We start from the raw sequence: 21,768 nt of genomic DNA, 5'->3' as shown, positions 1-21,768 counted from the left end.
AATCAATAAAAATCCACAAAAATCCAAGAAATCTAAAAAAGTTTATACCGTAATTGCGTTAGCTTCAATTAGAAGTAAAATGACGATTACACGCACGCGACAAGAATGATTACCTGTTTTATGTGTATGGTATTTCTATGCCATTTGTATTCAATTGGCCAGAAACGGAATTCTCAGACGTACGGAGAAGATTTAGATCACACTCCAAGATCAGCGGAATAATAATAAAAGTGAGCGCGACAGTGATCTCAACGCATGGTCGAGCATGATGCGAGTGATTTCGATGCGTGGCGGAGGAGACTTCGACGCATGGTAATGCGAGAGAAGCGCGGCGATTCCAGTGCATGCTGATACGGATGTCGCGCGGTGCGATTTCAATGACGCTGTCGGCATTCGCCCCTTCCTCGATCATTATTTTATTGCGCGACAATTTCCATTGTCTAAACTCTCCTCGGTATTTGCATCTAATGAAACACTCCGAAAAAAACAGACACTCGAGAGTGCGTGAATTTATTCTGTGTCTCGTAAATTATTTCCGAATCTTAAATAGTTTATTCCAGGAATTAATTACCGCACGAAATTTATAAATATAATAACAATACTTGCGGAAAATAAGCTCGAAGAATAAATTCTGTTCGCTTGATTATTACAATTTATTTCCTCGATCACGGTTTACGTTTGCTTCATATAATTCTATAATAGCAATAAAATACAAATTCGTAGCTTCGTAATCAGATTTACAATTTACGCACTGGGATAACAAATTGAACCTGCAATATAAATAAGATAGCTCTGGTATCGACACAAGAGATCGTGCCTGGAAAAATAATGTACCGTGTGTGCCGCGGATTAACATCGCGTAGGTATTAAAAAAAGGTGCATAAGCGAGTCTTACAAGCGTTTCCGGGATCGTTAATTGCGAACAGCGTTGCAAGCCGTTTCGAGCTTACGGCTCAGTAAAACTCGAAGCTCTTGTCCGCGCAAGGAATAACGTTTGGCTTCGCTCCAGGTTCGCTTGTTTATACGGACCTGCGTGAACGCAATCTGCGAGCAGCGTTCGGACGCGGATCAGCCCGGGGCGGTTTATCCGAACCAGATGATCCGGAGACGAGAGTAAACGAACGCGTACCCTTGACAGTCGAGCGATTAATCGAACTCGTTCGGGGGATCCGCGAGAGGGAGCACGCGGAGGATGATCGAAAGAAAGGGAAAAGAATGGTCAAGAAAGAGAGGCTTTCCAGACGAGCGACGACCTTCCTTGGAAGACATTGCTTTGCTGGAAGGTGAACGCAGCCGTGCGACCTAGATTCTCTCGTATGCTCGAGAGACCAAGAGAGAGAGAGAGAGAGAGAGAGGAAAGAGAGAGGAGAGAGATAGGGACAGTTGCGAAGAGAAAGAGAGGGAGAGGGGAGCGAAAAGGGGAGAAGGAGGACAGAGGGAGAGGCGCGAGCGGGACGAAACGAGATGACGATTATAAACGGGAGACGAGCACACGATTTCCTTCTCGACATCGATGCGAATCGAAAGTCCCCCTGTAACCAGCGGCCGAACACTTTCAGCCTTTTACCTTTTACCGTCGGCGCCCCGCCGTCATTTCACCGTCGCGTTACGCGATTTTACAAAGGGTTCTCTCTTTCGAAACGACCATTTCCTGTCTACGTGAACCAACATCCTACTCCCACGAGACGTGGCTGTTCCAATGGAAGACCGCTACCAATAAGTTGTAACGGCTACAATGGCACGTTTGAAACCCTTATCAGATTCCAATTTATCAGACGTAACAGATAAGTGATTTTTTTTCGGCACAAAGAAACCACACGCAGACCTCGTTCCGCTGTACTCTGCACTTTAGAAAACGGCAACCGGTGCGCATTAACACGCGCGGTCGAAGCAAAGTGGTAACAGGCGGCAATGAACAGACGGATCGAGAACTGTGAAACGGCTCGCGTGAACCACAAAAACGTCCGTCGATCATAGATCTCTACGGAGAAACAAATGCCGAGGGAAGGCGTTCGAAATGCTATCTGGTAAGAGAATGTAATGGATTTATGTCACGGCTCTGCCACAGGTTGCGCCGTCGTCTCCGATCGCTCGATTAATGATCGACGGAATCAAAAGTATTCCGGAGCTAGCTCGACTTTTACTTTTTACAGCGGCTCCGACGCTTATGCGGACGTGGCAAAAGGTAAAACGGTGTTACGCCCTGAAAATCGCGTAGATCGCGATTATCAAACTGTCAATTACCGCTGACGATTCGAGGAACGTGCAGCACGATCCATTTCTCGAGCAAGTATCGTCATTCGCAAAATTTTACTCTTGGAAAAATGAAAGAAAATTGCACCGAATGTGTCACGATAAATGTAAATAATTCATCCGAATATATTACAACAATAATGAATGAAAATTTGACCGAATGTATTACAATGAAAGCGAGTAATTTATACAGATATATCGCAATAAAAATGAGTAAAAATTAATCCGAATACATCAGTAATAAAAATGAATTCGTCGAATGTATTACATTAAAATCGAATAAAAGCGATCCTATTATAGTCCCTTATATTGTTATAATATAATAATATAATCCCAGAATAAGAAATCCGAATACACCGCAATAAAAGCGCGTGTACGAACGTAGCGAATGATTAGAACGACATCACTCAACGTGTCGTCGTTGAAAACGTTTCTCCCGCGGCTCTCGCGTGCTCGGGATTCTAGTAATCGGAACCCGACGGTCCCGCGACGATCCTCCACGAAACGAGGCTCGTTGCAGTCATTGTGATCCGGTGGTCGCCTCCGCCAGGCGTTTGCTCTCGAAGTGAAACCGCGCCTCGAAAGAAAGTGGTTTTTTCCCCGAGTTCGCGCAGCCTCGCATGCGAAAAAGAGTTTCATTCTCTCGACAGCGGCACGCTCGTTCGCCAGCGGGGGCCATTATTCTCACCGTGATGCATTGTCTTCGCTGTGTTTATAGGTTCTGCGGGGCAGACACGGACGCCACGGTAAACACATTTGACACAGTCAGCCGGGATTCAGCTATCTCTCGAACACTGCCGAGAGAATTAACGAGCCCGCGAATTCGCATAGAAACCCGCATCCACCGGTTAATTAGCTTAACGGCGAACTTCGCTCGACGATTTGCGATAATTAATTGGGAACTTGCACTTTTTACCGTGCATTTTCTAAACACATTTTCGGAACGAGTATGAAGACCTCTTACAGAGGATTGATTCGTTTGCTGGCGGTAATCTCTCGTAGATTATATATTTCCTGGTCAAATGTTGGAGCTAACGAGCGCTGAACGTGTATCGAGACGAATCGGCGAAAGGAGATTTTCTCTCAAGTGAATGTTTGAAAAATTAGTCGCGGAAACAGAAAATCGCATAAAGATCTGCTGTCCAATTATAATTAATGCTTGAATGTTTCATCAGAAAATGATCATGGAAATAGATCTTTAAAGTCAGTCTGGTATTTCTAACGTTAGAAACAACATACCAAACTTAGAAAATTATTAAAATTTCTGGATTTTTTAATTACATGCGAATCTGAATAAAATTAACGTCAACATTAGTCTGACAGCTATGCTAATATTTTAGTAAATAGAAAAGGTGAAATTGTCAGCGCACGACGACCGGTTAATTCGGTGCTAATTCCAATGGTTCAGACAATAGCCAGGAGGCTGTTCATTTTCCAAGTAAATCCGTGAGTTTCTAATGCGTTTCGTTTATGATTTCTTTGTTGCCAGCCTGGGAACTGTCCGTTTACTCGATTAGCGAACACGCAAAAGATTTCCCTTTGCCTGACCGCACACGTTCACTTTTCATACGCCTGTATCGCTTGTCGAAGGTAAAGCGCCAAGGCCGTTTCTGTTCCCCGTGTAAAATTTCGCTGACGCGGCCTCTCGTATTCAAATTGCTCTAGAGTCTGCTTTTGTCTGCGAAACCCTCGGTTTACGCGAGAAATCCTTTAAACAACAGAAGAGAATTAAGAGACAATGGCGGCTAAACGGTGACTCTTCATTCCCTTGTCGTTTACTGCTTATTGAAAAATGTCTTGTAGTATTTCAAGATTTTAGAAAAAATAAAAAATAAAAATATATATATTAATTAGACTGCGTATTTTACGTAAACGTTACGTACAATTTTGCACAATTCTTATTTTGCAAGAAGATCTAATTACAATATGATACAAAACCTAAGACACGATGGAGCATACGTAACAAATGAAAGATAATCGAGCGTACGAGTAATGCTGTTGTGATAAAAACAGGGGAAACGAAAGAAAGATTAACGGAAAAAAGGATGAACAATTAGACGGTTGAATGATGAGCCATGATCGTGCCAATAGCACGGTGTTCGAAACATGGCGAGTCATGTGATAGGCGTAAAAAGTGGAGGCTCGACGGAATTCATCCGAAGAACAGAAGAAAATTAAGCGACAGCCCTGGAACTGGAACATCGGTCGGATCGTTCAACTTTTCGAGGAACAAGAAACCGTCGAAGAACCAGAAAAACAGGCTTAACGAGCGATTAATTATATTCCGGCGGCGGCAACAATAAATTCCGCGGTGTGCCGGCCGCGTTCGAAGTGGCAGGATAGAGAGGGCAGGATCGACGATCCTTTCGGCGCGATAAGGATCGCTAGATACCATTCGCCACGGACCAGAAAACCGATATTAGCCTCCGCGCGTCCTGCACGAGATCCCCGTCGAATAAATTCGCGTCTAACGGGACGCAAGAACCGAGGAAGGAAGCGTCGTTGACCGCTTAATAATCCCGCGATCGTCATTAGCCAGGATCATTTATAACCCCTTCCCGTTTCCTATTTATGGTCCAGCTGACCGGTGGGTCGAGCCAGATAATTATGGTCCCGCGGTACGTACAGTTACCGGCGTTATTACCCGCGCATTAGGACAGAAATACGGATATTTCGCGGGACCGGGGATCTCACCTGTTCCAGAAGGGGTCACCGGAGATAACGGTTGCCCCACTCATGCGCCCCCTTGCCCGTCGATACGCCGCTATCGATCCATCGATACGCGGATCACAGCTCTCGCCGCAACACCGGTGGAAAACGTTAGGTTATTATAGAAACGCTATTATTAGTACACTGCGGATCTTTATGAATTTACGATAGTCGTCTAATTGACGTTTCTCACGGTATCTACTTACATCGTCCCGATTTAGCATCGTCCAGAGAGATAAATTCGATGTTCTTTTTACGCGATTCCATTCGATTTAGCACGGTATAATTATTTAAGTAATTTGATTTAGATATATCTAGGACAGTGCTATTTTTCTTCGTACGCGCGAGATGTCTATTTGGTACAGGATTTTTCCCCTGTATATTCTGAAATAGAAACAAGCGTGTACCAGTTTGTAAAATGAAGATGCACGCGCGTATCACCAGCAAGCAATTTGCTTCTATTTCGTGAATTACTATAACGTGTATGCATACGATGGCTTGGCGAGCTCGATGAGTTAGGGCGTAATTGAAAGTTTCATGGAAGCAGAACCGAGGGCGTAAAATGTTCGTTCGCTTGAAAAATCGTCCGGAAGATCGCTCGGGATCGGAAAGCGTGTAATTTCAGCGTTCTCCGATGACGTCGGACGACATATTTACTCAAATTTAAGAGCCGATAAAGCCATTAAAACAGCAACGAACTGTATACACTTGCGAACCGGCAATTACCAGTTATTACTTCGCCGCGGAATGACCGAGGACCTCGTATATTATTTGTCCCCGGTTAAATTGAAGTCGCAGGCGACTCCTCGGTCCCGGGAGTCGCTCGCTTCGGGACACTCGTATTACCTCTTAGGTAGCAATTACCGGACACCAAGGCTGCTGAAGAGTCATCCGGGGATCCTGTAGTGCTTGTTTGCTCCGCGGACCGAACAAGCGAAACATTTCCAGGGCGAATCGAGGGAAGTTCTTTGCTTCGATCAGCACCAGAAACTACTCTGCCTGGTGGAGTAGCAAAAAGCCTGCACACGAGTGCCACTTAGGCCCCCATCGGATTCCCCGGATAGCTGCTCCCCCTCGAGTATGCCACTTCTGCGGTCCAATCGCGGAACTTTCTGCGAAAACTTCCGTGACTATTCTTGAGATCCACCGTGGCACCGCCGGATCTCCAACGATCCTCGACGATCCTCGACGATCCTCGGACAGCCGTGGCGGCTTCCTCCGCTTCGTCCTCGCTTTTTGCCGATTAAACCGTCCGCGAGAAAAATTCGTAATCGCCCCGGGGATCTGTTATCAGTAACCTCCGAAGTCCCGTGTTGCTTCTTCTGCAACTTCTTCGGTCTGCTTTTTACGCTGATCCAGCCTTTCAGCGATTCGCGATTTGTCTTCGAGATCGGTATTACTTCTTTCGCGGGCCTTCGCGGCTTCTTGTTCCGCTCTTCGCTGATTAAACCTTTCCAGCGGTGGACTCGCGCGATCGAAGATTCGTCTTCGAGATCGGTATTATATCTTCCACGGGTTCTACGGCTTCCTCTTCGTCGATTTTCACCGATTAAACCTTTCAGGAGGAGACTTTCGTAACCGCTGAACCATCGCGTTTCCTTCGTGCAATCTTCAAGATCAACACGTCCCGTTCCGTCAGTTTTTGAGCCTCTTCTTCTCGTTTATTGATAATTAAACCCCGCGGTGAAAACTATTATAACCATACCGAAGATCCGCGATCAAGCACCTTTCTAGTTTCTCATTTTTCGACGATCAAACTGTCCGGTGAAAATTTTCATAACCACGCCGGGATGCTTCTATATCAATCATCGGAGACGGTGCTTGCTACCTTCTGCCTTTTTTTCGTTTTCCTACCGTGTAATCTGCGGGGAATCTGCGAGATCGGGATCCTTGGAGCAGCATTCGTGTTCCCATCCTTCGACCGAATCCTTCGACGATTAAACATTCAATCGAGTCTCCCACGCCGAAGGAGTTCGAACAATCGTTCCGAGATCCTTCAAACAATTATACCAAGATCCTTCGAATAATTATACCAAGATCCTTCGAATAATTCTTCAGAAATACGCAGATTTCCCATTTATCGTTGCAATCTCGCAGTAATTAAAATCGAGTGAGCAGCGCACACCTCTCGTTCTCACCAACAAATTGCTCAATTATTTTATGATATTTTCTTCGCAGTGCTTATACTTCATCTTCAGTAATTATTCTGTAAACCATCGTTCAACATACCGTTCTCCAAGTTGTATGAATAGAATGATTACTAATATATTATTTTTTATTTATTGCTTTTATTTGTAAGGAAGGGTTTCTCCAGCGAATGAGCGAATAAAATATAGCGATCATAATCATAGCGGTTCCAGTCGAGCAGGCCTCGTTCACTCGAGATTCACGCGGACGATCATGATCATCGTATCCCGGACTTAATCCGTCGATGATCACCGATGACGTTGCACCGATGACATCGCGACCCGCGTGGATCTCTTATTCCCGGCTCGCGGGGGCCATTATTTGTCGAAGCCGAACAAAGAGCTTCCCTGACGAGTGTAAAACCACGAGTATAAGTCACGAGTAACTCGGTGGAGGACAATGAATCACTTAGGAGGCGATCTTCCGTGCGATCGGCCGCGTGATCGATGGCTACGGCTCACCCGGTGGGATCCACGCTTACGATCGTTACGATCCATCGCGCCCCTTCTACGGAAGCTTGCGTCCTCCGCGAGCGAAGAAGCCAGCCCTTGAAAACGTCCTCGTTCCTTTTTCCCCTTAGCGGAACGGCCGGGGTCCGCTTCGAAATCGTTCACTTCCACGGAAAAATCGATCCTGAATGCGGGCTCGAATAATCGTCGGAGCTATGCCTCTTCGCTGTCGAGTTTTTGCGATGCAGATCCGAGCCGCGATCCTTCTTCGTCGAGATCGCTCCGTGGAACATTGTTTCCGATGCAGGACGATCCTTCATGTGCCTGCTTTAGGTCCTCTCTACTTCTTTTGTTAGCTTTTCCAACGATACTGTGGCCTGACAGCGCGAGATCGACCATCTTCGGGATGCTCTAATTTACAATGCAACTGGCATTTTCGTCTTTTCTTCGGTGACTCGACGTTAAGATTGTCGAACGCTTCTTTCCTCTATCTTTTAGTCCGTTTTTCGATAAAGTGAATATTTTGACGTTCTTATACACTCGCGATGGTAAGTACATCAAATACCTTAAATTGGACGAAAATGGCAGAGACGGTCTTGCATCGCAAACGAGAAAACGAATTACTTTATAATTCGCGGCGAATACACGAAACGATGCAAAACCGATCATCCGAATCTCATAAGCGAGTTTCGGTGAACCTCGAAGCGAGTCGCGATTACGACCGTTCTATTAGTCGTTTCATGGACAGGCGAGTCGGCTTTGGTGCACCTGACAAGCGTCTCGCTCCACGCCTGGCACGTTAATTAGCCCCGTCAGAATGGCTCCGTGACGAGGAGGAAGCGCTCCGCGAAAAATTCAAGCGCGTCCGCAAGAGCGTGGCGTGGCAAACCGAGGCGAAGAGCACGTGTCCGCGTCTAACGGCCCGAGTCGCTGCCAAATTGATTCTTAAGGCGAGCGACGTACCCCGGCAACGCGAACAGAAAACGGCACGGATGAATTGTCTGCGGATTGTTGCGCGAGCTGTCCCGTTATCGGCGTTTGTTCGGATACGTCCCGGCAGCGACAGCCGAGGAACGGTATTCCTGGGCGTACGATGATCCTACGCTTGCGGTTTTTCTGCTCGCTGAATCCGTTGTCTTTCTCCGAGCCGCGGGTATACACCCTCTCGTGGTCAAGGCCCCGGGACGCATCTGCAACGTGAGATCCGCTGCAGTTTCATGTGACGATGATCTAGCTCTGTTCACCAGAAGGCGTGCTAATCGATTTCGCCCTGCCCCCTCGGAATCTGGACGAGAATGTCTTCGGTTACGTATCGATGGCTTTACGATTATTGATTTAGCTAACCGGCTTCCTTGGACGGAGCAAACTGTCTTAGTTCGTGGATCGACTGCGGCACGATCGATGGATGGAAGGATTTTCGTTCGTCTTCGATCGGGGATGTTTAAATTGAAACTCGATATCGTCTTGATAAATTGAGCCGTTTAAAGTAAAAGTGACGCATATCACTGTTTTGTCAGATCGATTTAATACCATCAAGTCGTGTTTGATTTTATCATATCATTTTATTATTTTATCATATCGATTTAATGATATTGAAGCACGTTTGATATAATATTATTTTATATAATGTCTGAGGTGCATTAATTTAGCTTGGATCAAATGTAACTCGGTACCGTTTTTCGACTGTTAAGAATCCACAGTTTCCGCGTTAATATTGCTGGAATCTAGAAACTAGATACAGGTAATTAAAGACATTCTCAGCTCAACAATAAGATCCCGTTTGGTTGGCTTCACTAGATGCGGAAACCCCGCGGAATGCGAAATTCCTCGTAAATATCAACTAATCTCTGCGCGAATCCTGGAATAGCCGAAGATCGTTCAGTTTCCAATGCGCCCCGTTAATTGGCGTCCGAACGCGCTCTCGAGTCCGGCGAGAAAATAATTACGGCTCGCCCATCGGTCGGAATAAGCGGATCCTCGCACGAAAACCATCGAAGCTGGACGAGAGGTCCTCGAGTGTAAATCCGAGGCCGATCGGATCGGATCCGATCGGATCGAATCGCTTTCATCCGTCGGCGATCCGCCGTGGCCAGAAATAGCGGCGATGCCACGCGGGTTTTAATTAAAGCGGCCCGGCCGATCCGCGCCGATCGACGATTTTTACGAGCGGAAAATCGGAGGGCCGGCCGGCACGAACGAAACAGGATGACAAACGTCGTCGGCGTGCCGCGGGCTTGTTAGCAGGAAGTCGTCGCCCGCGGAGTATCTCGTTTCAGGAAAACGAGACGCCTTCGTTTCCGCCGCGAGATTTAGTTCCTTGTTAGCCGGGACGCTTTCTTGCGCGTCGCGGCAAACGTTCCGCGCGGCACCGTCGCCGGATAAACCGTAGAACGGATCGTCCGCGCGGCGGCTGAATCATTGTTCGCCTCGGGGAATCCCGGACCCGTCGATATTTTTCCGAATTAGCGGCGTATAAGATTTTTTTCGCGGGGCCACCAATAACATTCGTGACCGATGAATCACGGGCCTCTGCTGGATCTGACTTGTGTACTTCGTTGAACATCAATTACGATACAAGCGCCGATACGACTGGTAGCTCGATTGTTAATTCGAATTTATGATTTTCCGTGGAATCGGCTTTCGGGATTTCATTGAAATTCAATTACGATATAGTGCACGGTTTAATGGTTTCATGGTTGTTCGTAAAACGTGAAACCGTGCGGGTTGATTGTTACAGGAACGGCGTTTGCTTGCCCATTTTTGACTCGCGGATTTATGGGGGATCGTCTTCCTGGATTTTATTGGCAATCAACTGCGCTATTATACGCAGGAAACTAGGGGGAGTTTAAGTCATCGTTTCGCCAGTTTCACGACCGTTCATCAAATACCGAGGCTTCTTTAACCGATCCTCGCGTAGGCGTGTTCGCTCGCTGGTTTAAATCGGGGTGACTGTTCACGCGGTGGCGTCCCCCGAAATAATTAAAACCGATCCGGCGAAACGTTCGCGGGAACGTCATAGATTTCAGGAAATAGAAAAGACGGGTCGTAAAACGAAGAACCTTACCATCCCGCGAAGAAGGGAAGATAATGTTTTACCGTTTAATGGGTCGTTGTCCGGCTGTTAGAGGATCCAGGCAGTAAAATGGAAACTTATCTCGGCGGAGGAATGTTGATGCTGGCTGGCCCGTGGATCGTCGAGCATAAAGGATTTAGGTAGTAAAAGTAGAGTTTACGACCGCGTCTAGTTGATCACGAAAATTCTGCGAATTTACAGGGCAGTTCTCGATAACGGAAGGATCGATGCCGCGATGAAAAAAAAGAAAAAAAAAACGCGAACTAACTGTAATGAAAGAATTGTACTGTTACGCCTCGAAGCCGTAACGGCGAGGAGCGTGAGCGCTAAAAGGCGGACGCACGATGAATTCCATTAAGAGGAGAAAAATTGCCGGCGAGCGTTTTACGTATCGAAAGGTTACGTTATTTGCCGGGAATAAGAAAATGGCGGATCTCTCGACGAGGCATCGTTCGGGGCCGTAATTAGGCCCCGTCCTCTCGGGTTGGACACAGCGGAGACGACCTCCCGGGCTACAGGAACAGGTAACGTTTCAATAATAGCTACTAACCACGGCAAATTACGTCGTGAAAGACCGTCGGTCGAAGGGGTATCGGCAACGGGAAACGTGCCGCGATTATTATAATCCAGAAATCATCGCCGTACAAGTTTCCTCGGATACGCGGAACCGCGGTGACTTTTTTTCTTTTCAGATCGTTCCGACTCGAAACGGAACGAGAAATGGCACGTCGCCGTTTACAACAGTGCACAGGTACGCGCGGCGGCGGCTGTCAAACAAACGCGGCCTTAATAAATAGGTGAAATTGATCGGAAACGAACGATTAAACCGCGAACGACCAATGGACGTCCTCAGTGTGATATAATGAAGGTTTGTACAGAGTGGTTTTTATAGGCGGGCCCATTATCCTAGTTATTATCGAGTCCACGCATCAAGCTTGGCATCGAAAACGATTATCGGGGAAATTACCACGTACAGCGGAGAAGAGTATCTTCTCCCTCGATACCGTATGGGGGGATCAGAGGTCGTGATAGACCTACGTGCGAGCCTCTCTGTGTGCGTGTTGCCTCCTTTCCTCCTCGTGGCTACTTTAAAGTCTCACCGTGAGACCATTGCGTCGAGATTTTGCGGAGAACTGCGGCTCGAAAACGCGGGCGTTTCGAAACCTTGCTTATCGACTCATAGACAGATCGATGATTGATCGCTGTCTGAAATCGCAAGATATGCCTTGGAAGTGGCTGATATGTGGGTAAAGCTTTTATTGTGCAATTAAAACTCTCTATACTACTATATGTGTATTTACCATTATATCCTATATAGTATATACTTTATATATTATATGTATATAGAGAAGCGTACTGTGTAAAGTCATCTCTAACAAACAGCATCTGGAGCATTATTTTCTTTAACCCTTTCGCTCCGAACGACGGATATATCCGTCATCCACATAACAACTCGCGGAGCCGAACGCCGGATATATCCGATATCCACATGATCGCCTTCTGGGGACGAACGCCGGATATATCCGACATGCCGGTAAATTTTTGCTATTATGTTTTGTATTATGCATACTATGTTTTATTTTATTACTGCATATTATATATTATTTCTTCACTTTTTTCCATTGAGACTTTTTTTACTTATTAAATAACTTTATACCTTATGCAGAAATGATAAGTATATTGTTTTAAAGAAAAATCCCTTTTCTTCCCAAATACACTATCCACGCGCAATGTGCACAATTTCGGCGGGAGGTCCCGTTCAGGAGTGACGCTACGGCGGACTGAACCGTCGCGACGGTTAGTAGCGAACGGGTTAATGAATATCGGAGCGCGAGGGGTAAAATCTACAGCAGAAATTGGCAAACATCCATCCGTCCGATCCAACGTCATCCGGCTCGGTGATCCACGGAGATCGCTTCCCGTCGAGTATCCATCGGACCCTCTCGATCAGAACCGATCTAATCCTCGAGCGGCGATAAGCGCATCCCCTAATTAAGGAGCTCTGGCTGGCGTTGCCGCAACGATACGACGATAACGCAACTGGCCGCAACTCCCAACAACAATGGCCACGAACTAGCGAAGATGAAAAACGTCCGACCCACTTTCGTGCGGCTACCAACGCGGCTGGTTATCGCGCGGCTGCCAGGATCCACCTCCGCACGCACAAAGCCACCGATTGCTCGCGTGCTTCTCCGGCAAAACCGATGCCTATCCACCGGCGGCGTATCGATCCATCAGCACACGGCCCATGGCCATCGTTATCTTCGCCGCGTCTCGCGAAACCAGCCGATGCTCTTTCCAGACCTGCCCGATGAGATATCCCCGGCACTCGCGGCAGCCTTGCCACGGCTCCACGCTCCGATGAAGAGGCATCCGCCTCGCGGATAGGCCCACCTGGCCGCGACGCGTTCAGTTACCGTTCGATGCTATTTTCATTACCGGGTCGAACGTGTCGATTGTTTTTCTTTTTGGCATTTTGTGAAATAGCTGAGACGACACGGATAGGTCTAACGTTGGAATTGATATCGCGTCGATATCTATAGATAGCACTTGACTTCTAATAGGATACTGAATCGCAGTAAAGACGTGGGTATTCAACGGAATCGATACCTCTTCGATACTTAGTCTTAAGTATCGATCCTGACTGATGGTTTAACGAGAATAACGATGCCTGATCGATACCGTCTCCTCACATGACATACGCATTAGTTCTACCAATTTGCACCTGCTTGTCTTCCTCGATGCTAAATAAGACGTCACGGATCCCTGTTTAATGGTGTCCGGACCGTTAGGTGAAGGATGACGATTAATTTCGAGTCGAGCGAGTAAAGATAAACCGAGCTAAAATCCTACACCGTTCTCGCGATTCCCGAAAGGATTATTCAGAATGAATCGACGACTGAGTTCAAATATCGGTCGAGGCGTGCCGGATCGCTGCCACCCGGGGAAACAGTTCCAAGCATAAAATCTATGTAAGTGGAGATTAGTACACGCTACCGAGCATCGCCGCAGCCGCCATAACGGTTGAGCAACGCCAACATTTCTCAATGTTTTGCGAATCGCTCGATCATCGCTCGCGGTGCATCCACGCCGAGACAACCAGCAATTAGGATTCCGCCGGTACGCGTGAATACGCTTTCCACCGACACTGGTCCATAGCGTCGGCGACAGCCGATCGAAGCCTGTTGGCCGCTTTCCTGAAAGGACAGGGTCCAGTTCTATCGGTTGCTCCCGCGTATATAGGAAGAATCGCGGACGCGTATATCCAGAAGCGTTAAAGGCCTACTGAATGCTAACGGTTCGCCTTTTCGAGCGCGTGTCTCCATTAATTTGTAGGTGAACGACGCCGGGTGCCGGGGATCGAATTTAAATATCGCGCGCGGGTTACGTACGAGCGACGTCCAGCATCGCGGACGCGCGTCCCAGAGATTTCGTCGGCGACGTTTCTGGCGAAAATAATGGCGATTCATAACGGTCCGCCGGGTTTCTGCTCCGAGCGCGATGACCGTGGTGTGGTAGCCTCTTACGCCGGAGTTACGGTAATCTTCGTTACTATTCCGCACCTTGGTGCAACCAGTCGTTCCTTCCTGCGGTCGTTAAGCCGCGTCTCCGCTCGCCGGAACGGCCTCCGCAAAGTTCCCACTGCGAACGGTAGCACGCTCGTGGCTGCCTTTAAACCGATTCTAATACGTCTCTCTCCGAGTGCTCGTGCGTTATGCAAACTTACACGTATCTGCACAGCTGCCGACATTTATATGTGGACAACTCTAACACTTCTTTCTTATTGCGGTTGATGCAGGAACGAGCGGGAAGCAGGACAAACTGGATTGCTCACAGTTGTTGACCGAAACCAGCGAGAAAATGAGATTTTAGCTATATTCGATCATTGAAAAATGCGATTTTTTTACTTCAAATATCCTATTGCAATTTTTAGAAAAATTTTCATAAGCTTAGCACTTAACTCTTCCATATTCCACTTTCTATGTTATTGCTAATTTTGCTCCAGTAAATCGGCTTTTAGATGAACCTTTCGGTCCGATTTTCCAGAAGTGTACAGGAGCCTTAAGTCCGAGCGATCGTCGATCCCATGGTCGGAGCATCGACGATCTACCAATTTTCCTCTCCAAGGCCAGCACGATTACGTTGGCACGCCGGCGGAATCGTTCCTGGGAAATTGTGTTTCCCCGGTGCGGGATCGGTCGAATCATGGGCACCGGTTCTGCGATCTCTACGATCGCGGGCACAATCCGACCAATTTCGCTGGAATCTCTGCAGGAAATCGCTTCCGCGAGACTCCCCCTTTTGTCGGGGGGGTCCTTTAATAACCGTGGATGGAACACGGGAACGACCGGTGATTGTTTTACCTTCTGCTGCCACCGGCCCTTGCCGGCTCTGCCTGATGCTTCGAAGATTGAAGCGGCCTCGCTTCTTACGGCTCTGGCAACGGTTCAGAATCTTTTTCCATCTCGGAATGATTTACCATCGTTCCGTAGAATGTTTGCCATTATTCTCGAATGATTCACGACCATTCTTCTGGATTTTTATTATTATTTTAAAATGGCTTCCACCATTATTTGAGAATGATTTAACATTGTCTTCCAGAAATTTTACTATTATTTCGAATGGTTTGCCATCGCTCTCTAAAATTTTTTCTATTATTTTAGAATAGTTTATCATCGTTCTGTAGAATTTTTATCACAATTTTAAAATTATTTGCCATTGCCTTAATTTTAAATAGATCGCACATCCGACTCTGCTGAGAAAAAGCAGAATTTGTTAGAATTGTTGTTAGAATTTGTGAATAATATCGATGAACCTTCCACGAGGGTTCCAGATGCACGAATGATCTAGAATGCCGGATGATCCAGATCGCGGCCGGTTTTTTTCCATCTGGTTCGTGGCTGCAGAGTGTTTTACGAGTTCACCGTCGGCTGAAATGCTCCGATGTCCGCGGGGACTGGTTTTTCTCGTTGCGAACGCAGGACACGTTCCTCTTATGCAAGTGGAATGGTAATCTCGATCCAGACACCTATCTCCCGTAGATCCGGCAGCGCGACATCCCGTTCACGTGTCCGCGTCGTCGATCCACGCGATACAAAAAACATGGAACCGTATCGAAACCATAGAAATCAGAACTTTCTCCCATTTATGACAATCCGCTCGGAGACAGAGTCGGGTATAATTTAATTCGAACGACGGATTAGAATTATAAAACCTAACGAATCTAATTTTATATCGAGTAAATGCAATTGAATAAAAATATAGCTAGATCAAGATTTATCCAAATAAGAATTTATTCGTACAGGAGTTTATACGATAAATAATGTATTTGAATAAAAACGATAGAACATGTCTTTTTTATAGCTTATCGATTTATTTCTTGCATATTACTTACGCATCATTATTCGAACAATTGTACTGTTCAAATATTTTATTCGAATATATCGAATAATCTATGAAGAATAACGAAAATAATTAATTCGGATAATTATCGTAGATGAATATTTGAACTCGAGTAATCTCCTATAGTACAGGCTCTTAATTCGACTAATCTCTCGACCATAAAAATTACGGAACCACGCGCGCACGTTCGATATAGGTTTCTAGTTCTCGCCGCGGATATTCGAGACAGCTCGCCGGGAAAAAAAGGGAACACGATTTTCCATTGCAAAGCAGTTTGGCCTACGAGGGATATATCCCGATGAACAATGACTAACGTTAACGCGTACACTGAATCGCCGGAGGCGGCCGCGGTAGATTGTTTATCTTAATAGTAATTACGAAACATGAAAATTCAATTCGCCGGCGATAATAACAAATCAGACAGCGGATCGTAACTGATCGTTACAAGGTTCGGACGAGCTCGTCCGGGATACGTATGGGGAGTAGGCCGGAGGACGTCGCGGTGGATGTCGGAAACCCGCGGACCTCGGCGAACGCAGCGCAGTTCTCTCTGCTCCTATCGCGTTCATTAGCGGCCGAGTGTGAACAATTTAATCGGACACAATGAAGACTTAGTTACGCTTACCGAGGGCAAACTAATTGAGCCGGTGATCGGGCCGCTTGCGAAGATCGAAAATCGATAACCGGCTCTCGCGGGTACCACCACCCTGATCTCTCCGGGCACTCGTTACACGTTAATGGGTCTCGTTTAGCATCGCCGCGGACTCTCGCGACAAAAGAGAGGACACCGTTCTTCCATCACGATTATGTCACTCGAACTGTGCTTCTTGTGATAGACATGATACGGTGCCGACTTATTTTTTTTTCTTTTTTAAGAGCAACGGCGCGAGAGGAAGAAATCGAGAGCGATTATGCAGCAGTATATCGGTTTGTTCGTCTGTCGTCAAAGAAAAGAGAGGAAATCGTTTCACCGTCAGATAACTTGGAGACATTGCAGCTGCATGCATTTACCACTTTGGATAACGTTGTACAAAATAATTAATCATCGAGGCATCAAGTTTCGTCGCAAATAGATTAATTAAATAGGCATGTCGGCTCTTCGATTCCAAGCTCCTGTTTTTATCACTCTTTTATTATTATCATTATTTCATCATTGTATTAAAGTTTTTTAGAGACAATTAATTAATATAGTTAATTCATAAATTTTATTCTCTCTGTGCGAATGAGGTAGTCTAGAAAATAGCAGAAAAATCGTGATCGTCGAACGTGATCCCGACTCGAAATCTCCGTTGCCCGTAAAATCGAGTCCGATTCGTCGCTGATTGGTAAACGTTGCCGCTCGGAGAGGCTCCCTGGAGAACCCTCGTAATTTCCAGCGCAGCCGAGGCGAATTATCAAACCATTGTTTAACGTCTTCGGCCGGAACGACACGCATACTCATCCGCTTCGTATGGCAAAAATATATTCCGTATAAACCGTTTCGTTGTTCCCCTATGGATAATCGTTGCTTATCTTGCCAAACCTACGTTCCCGTTATCGCAAAATTTCTTCGCGAATTCGTTCCACAGATCGTTTACCAGATCCCAGAAGGTACTGTCCATTTTTCGAAACGTTTAGCAGCTTCACCGTTTTCGCATTTACATCGCGGAGTTATCCGAACGAGCGGAGACCGCGTATTAATCGGCGAGTAACGTTGTCGAGAGCTTCCGGTTGTTAGCGGGACCGCGACGCGCAGGATGCAGACGCGCGTCGCGTGCAATATGACAGTTATAATGCGCTGGGCAAGTCAATGGAAACGCTTCTTTTTTTTTCCGAGGCTAACGGAATTCCTGTGCTCGACTGGACGTGTCAACTCCCGCGTTCACCGTGTTTCCGGGGACCTTGCAGATCCCGGGAACGTCGATCTATCATTTTCCACGTCCCCTGTTTTATTCGTTCCTGAAACTCTTCAGCCGGAACACTCGAAATTGCTGTTCCACTATCGAGCAGATCGGCTTCTTAATTATCTACGATTCATCGAAATTAAAATCCGCCGCGAACAAGTTACCAATACTCTTCAAATTCGAAGCTCTGCTGATTTCAAATCGAATTAAAACGTACCGCGAGTCGAATCATTATATTCGCCTTAACCTTTTAGATACGGCAGGATTTTGCGCAAATAAAGTTTTTCGTAACTAAATTACGATTTTCTCTTAATATATATTTTTTCCGGATATCTATATATAGTACTAATAACATATATTCTTTTCTTAATATATTGTATATACACGCTTTCACTTTAATTGTTTGCTTTAATAAATAATAAAACAATTGAGTAAAGCACGAGCCATTCGCGAAAGCCACTATAGTGGCGCGTAGTATCTAAAAGGTTAAAAGTTTCTTCTAAATATTGAAAAATTCTCCGACGAGTTTCCGAACCTCTCGGATTGAATTAAAACATTTGCAAGTTCTCAAAAATGTCTTCGCGATCTTCCAAATAATTGTCTCCGCTTTCGAATCGACTCCCACGTGGAAGTAAGAACAGTTTCCAGTAGGGGCCCGGTGAATTTTCACTCGGGCGAACACCTGGGCCGGCTAATAAAGGTAGCGAAAACGCGTCAAGGACCTCGGCGACCGCGATATGCAAATGCTGCTCGCCTGCCGGGCGTTTCCTCGCTGAAATCCTTCTCCGGACAATCAAAAAACCCCCGCGCCGCCTGGTTTCGCAACGCGGGAGAGACCGCGGAGAGTGACGCGGTCCGGCGATTATGGTAATCGGCTCGTTACTGAATTTCGGCTCGTTAACCCGTTTTTCCAGTGGAAGATGGCCTGCAATCAGGGCCAGGTGTTCAAGCCGCGGTGAATTAGAGATTGCGCAGCGGGGCGAAATTGCTGAAAGACTTGCCTATGCCTGGAAACGGTGACTAAGCTGCCAGCTTCGGAACGATTCACCTGCGCGTCCCCCGATGAGTCCGCGCGAATTCCTTTCCGCTCAGGCTACCGCGAAACTCGCCGCGATTCCTTTTCGCGTTCTTTTTTTTTTTCGTCTGCTTTTTCCTCTGTTCGCGGCTTTCGGTTCCCCGGCTTTATTGTCGGATAAGAAACGCGGCATGGCGAATCGTCGCCGTTTCGCCGGATTCGAAGATAATAATCTGAATGATACAGGCCTTTACGACCGGCGATCAAACCGAAGGGACCGGCGAATCTTCGGCGCACGCCCTTCGCTGAATCATTTTATCGTCGGGCCGCGTGGGAACTCGGAAGAGGTCGACGCTACCTATTCCTCGAAAATTGCAGAAACGCGATTCGTAGCTTAAACATTAATAAAAAAACTTTATAAAACATACAAAGATTTGTTAATTAACAGCTTACAAATGTTTCAAACATTTCTAGCAGTCAAGTATAATTGTCTTTCAATGGTAACCGAAACGACTTTTGCAGCAACCCATTAAATAATTTCAGTAAATTATAATTATTGCACGGAGCCAGTTGCACAGAATTAATTTCGCCGAATCACTTCCCGGTTTATGTTTCCTTTATCCGTTTTTGCTACGGACGCATAAAATTCTTGCCGCACTAATAAGATAACGACGAGGCGGTCCAGTACTGAAATCGCACGAGAATCCCAGTTATCTATCGGATAATTTCGAACGGCGATAGACGATGCCGCGCAGTTCCTCGGATCGCGTTCCATTCGATATCCGTTTTCAAGGATTCCGGGATTAAAGGAGCGGAATGTTTTCTCTCTAATCGAGACGGTGCGCGTTCGTGACGGTGACAGGAAGTCGCGTGGCGTAGATCGGTTACGTCGCCGATGTATTATGCGGCTCGTGTTCATCACGGTGCATTAAAATCTCACGCACGGAAGCCGCGCAGAGCTATATTGCATAACTGTGCGTCGTCCCGGTGCGGCAGCTTTTCGAGCCTCTGCCCCGTCAAATGTTCTTTCACGGTACACTCGAACATTCCCGAACCGATGTTCAACTTTGATCCCTTACCCTCTCGGCGATTCGTGTTTTCAAAAAGCCCGGTTGGATTTTGTAAAAATGTGTTAACCTTGAGGAGTTGTAGAGATTTTCTTTCATACGCGGATATGCACCAGTGAACTAGCGTTTAAGCAATACGTTACATATTCCTGACGTGTTCCACTTTGCACAGTAGATTTACGTAGACCTTTCTGAATAAATATTTATTTTTGAATAAATTTTAGAATTGATTTAAATATTACTCGATGCTTTATAAATCGGTAAGATTTTATGAGAAAATTTCAACTTAACTTTTAGTAATTCCCTAATGAATTTTTATTTTATTATTTACTTCGCCGTTAATTGACAAAATACTATAGAATTCGTAGTATCTCGCAGAGTAATTACATTTTTCCTCTGCCATGCGTGCTTCCCGCAAACCAATTCTCTCCGAATCGATTCTCCGAAGCGTCACGGGAAAAATCGTTTCCGAGTAGCGGCGGCTAAAAATGCCGGATCCGAAACCAACCGAAACGTGAAAAATCCCATAATGGAGCGGCGGGAGTCCGGCGTAAATACCGGGGAAGAAGTACGTTTTCCATTTCCACGTTTCCCGTGGCGGAATCCTCTTCCCTGAGAGCGGAATTCGCGGGTTAAATCGTAGACACGTGCGGCCAGCCGTACCATAAGTCACGCCGGAAGCCGAAGGGTACTTGACCTTTGGGCTGGCTTCCATGATCGAGGCGGTCGTCGGTTCGCTCAGACCTCGTCGTCGCAGTAGAAACGAGTCGAAAAAGCAATATCGTCGCCGCGTTTTGCGTACGGTTTCCCTTTCCACGGGCCTGGCGATCGTTTCCCCTAAGATCACGCGTACGCGACGTCGTCGTTTCCTCTACACCTGAGTCATCATCCGATGAGGTTCCACGGGGTGAAACAAAGGCGTGTACCCGAGGCCACGATTTGCAAACGACACGCGAGCCTCCCGGTTTCCGGTTAGAGAACTCCCCGTTTCCTTCTCTATCGTTTGGTAGTCGGACGGGGGAACGCGTCGGCGCGAAAAAGATGCCTTTTTCCACGAATCGCCGACGGTTCTTTAACCTCGCCGATCCTCCGTAGATCCTTGTAGATCCTCGATTCCGGGAACCCTCCCCCCTTCTAACCTGCCCGATCCTACATCAATCTTCCCGTAAGTGCACGAATTTTCTACGAACGGTCTCACGCGACCTACATCGTTCTCGGCTGATCTAATGCTATCTAATGAGCTTCCTTGTAATCTGTTCACGTTTGTTTAATCGTTTTGTGTTTAATATGCAGAAACTTCTCTTTCTGTTCTCTCTCTTTTATTTCTCTCTTCGTATTCTTCTTATATCTTTCATTTTTCTATTGCTAAATACAATCTCTCTATTTATTATTACCTCTTCTGTAACAAATGGTTTTATCTACCTATGAACCTACTTACAATACTCCTAAGTAAAATAATAACGATATTGATAAAAACATTTCTCCGTTAACACTAGGTTTACGGAGTAATAAAAGCAACCGTTTTATATTTATTTATGAAAGTAACGATTTATTCTAATAGTTAATGCATTCGATAACTAAATAAATATAAATAATTATAGTAAACATAATGAACAAATAAGCAATAAATGTATCTTTGAAATCTGAATAATAGTACGTTAACAAATCAGTGACCCGTCATTTTGACGGATTCCGTAAATCTAGTGTTAAGGGGTTAAAATAAACCAAT

General features: G+C 46.2%; 1 protein-coding gene across 1 annotated transcript in view; it reads left to right on the top strand.

Annotated features, from left to right (window-relative positions):
• Pio (zona pellucida domain-containing protein piopio) overlaps positions 1–21,768 on the top strand; it is a 90,149-nt gene that overhangs the window by 19,769 nt on the left and 48,612 nt on the right. The gene's annotated exons all lie outside the window — the stretch shown is intronic.

This window comes from Augochlora pura, chromosome 4, assembly GCF_028453695.1.
Source record: "Augochlora pura isolate Apur16 chromosome 4, APUR_v2.2.1, whole genome shotgun sequence".
NCBI classification, from domain to species: domain Eukaryota; kingdom Metazoa; phylum Arthropoda; class Insecta; order Hymenoptera; family Halictidae; genus Augochlora; species Augochlora pura.
The sequence above is the reverse complement of the archived record's forward strand: the minus strand, read 5'-3'. Positions and strand labels throughout refer to the sequence as shown.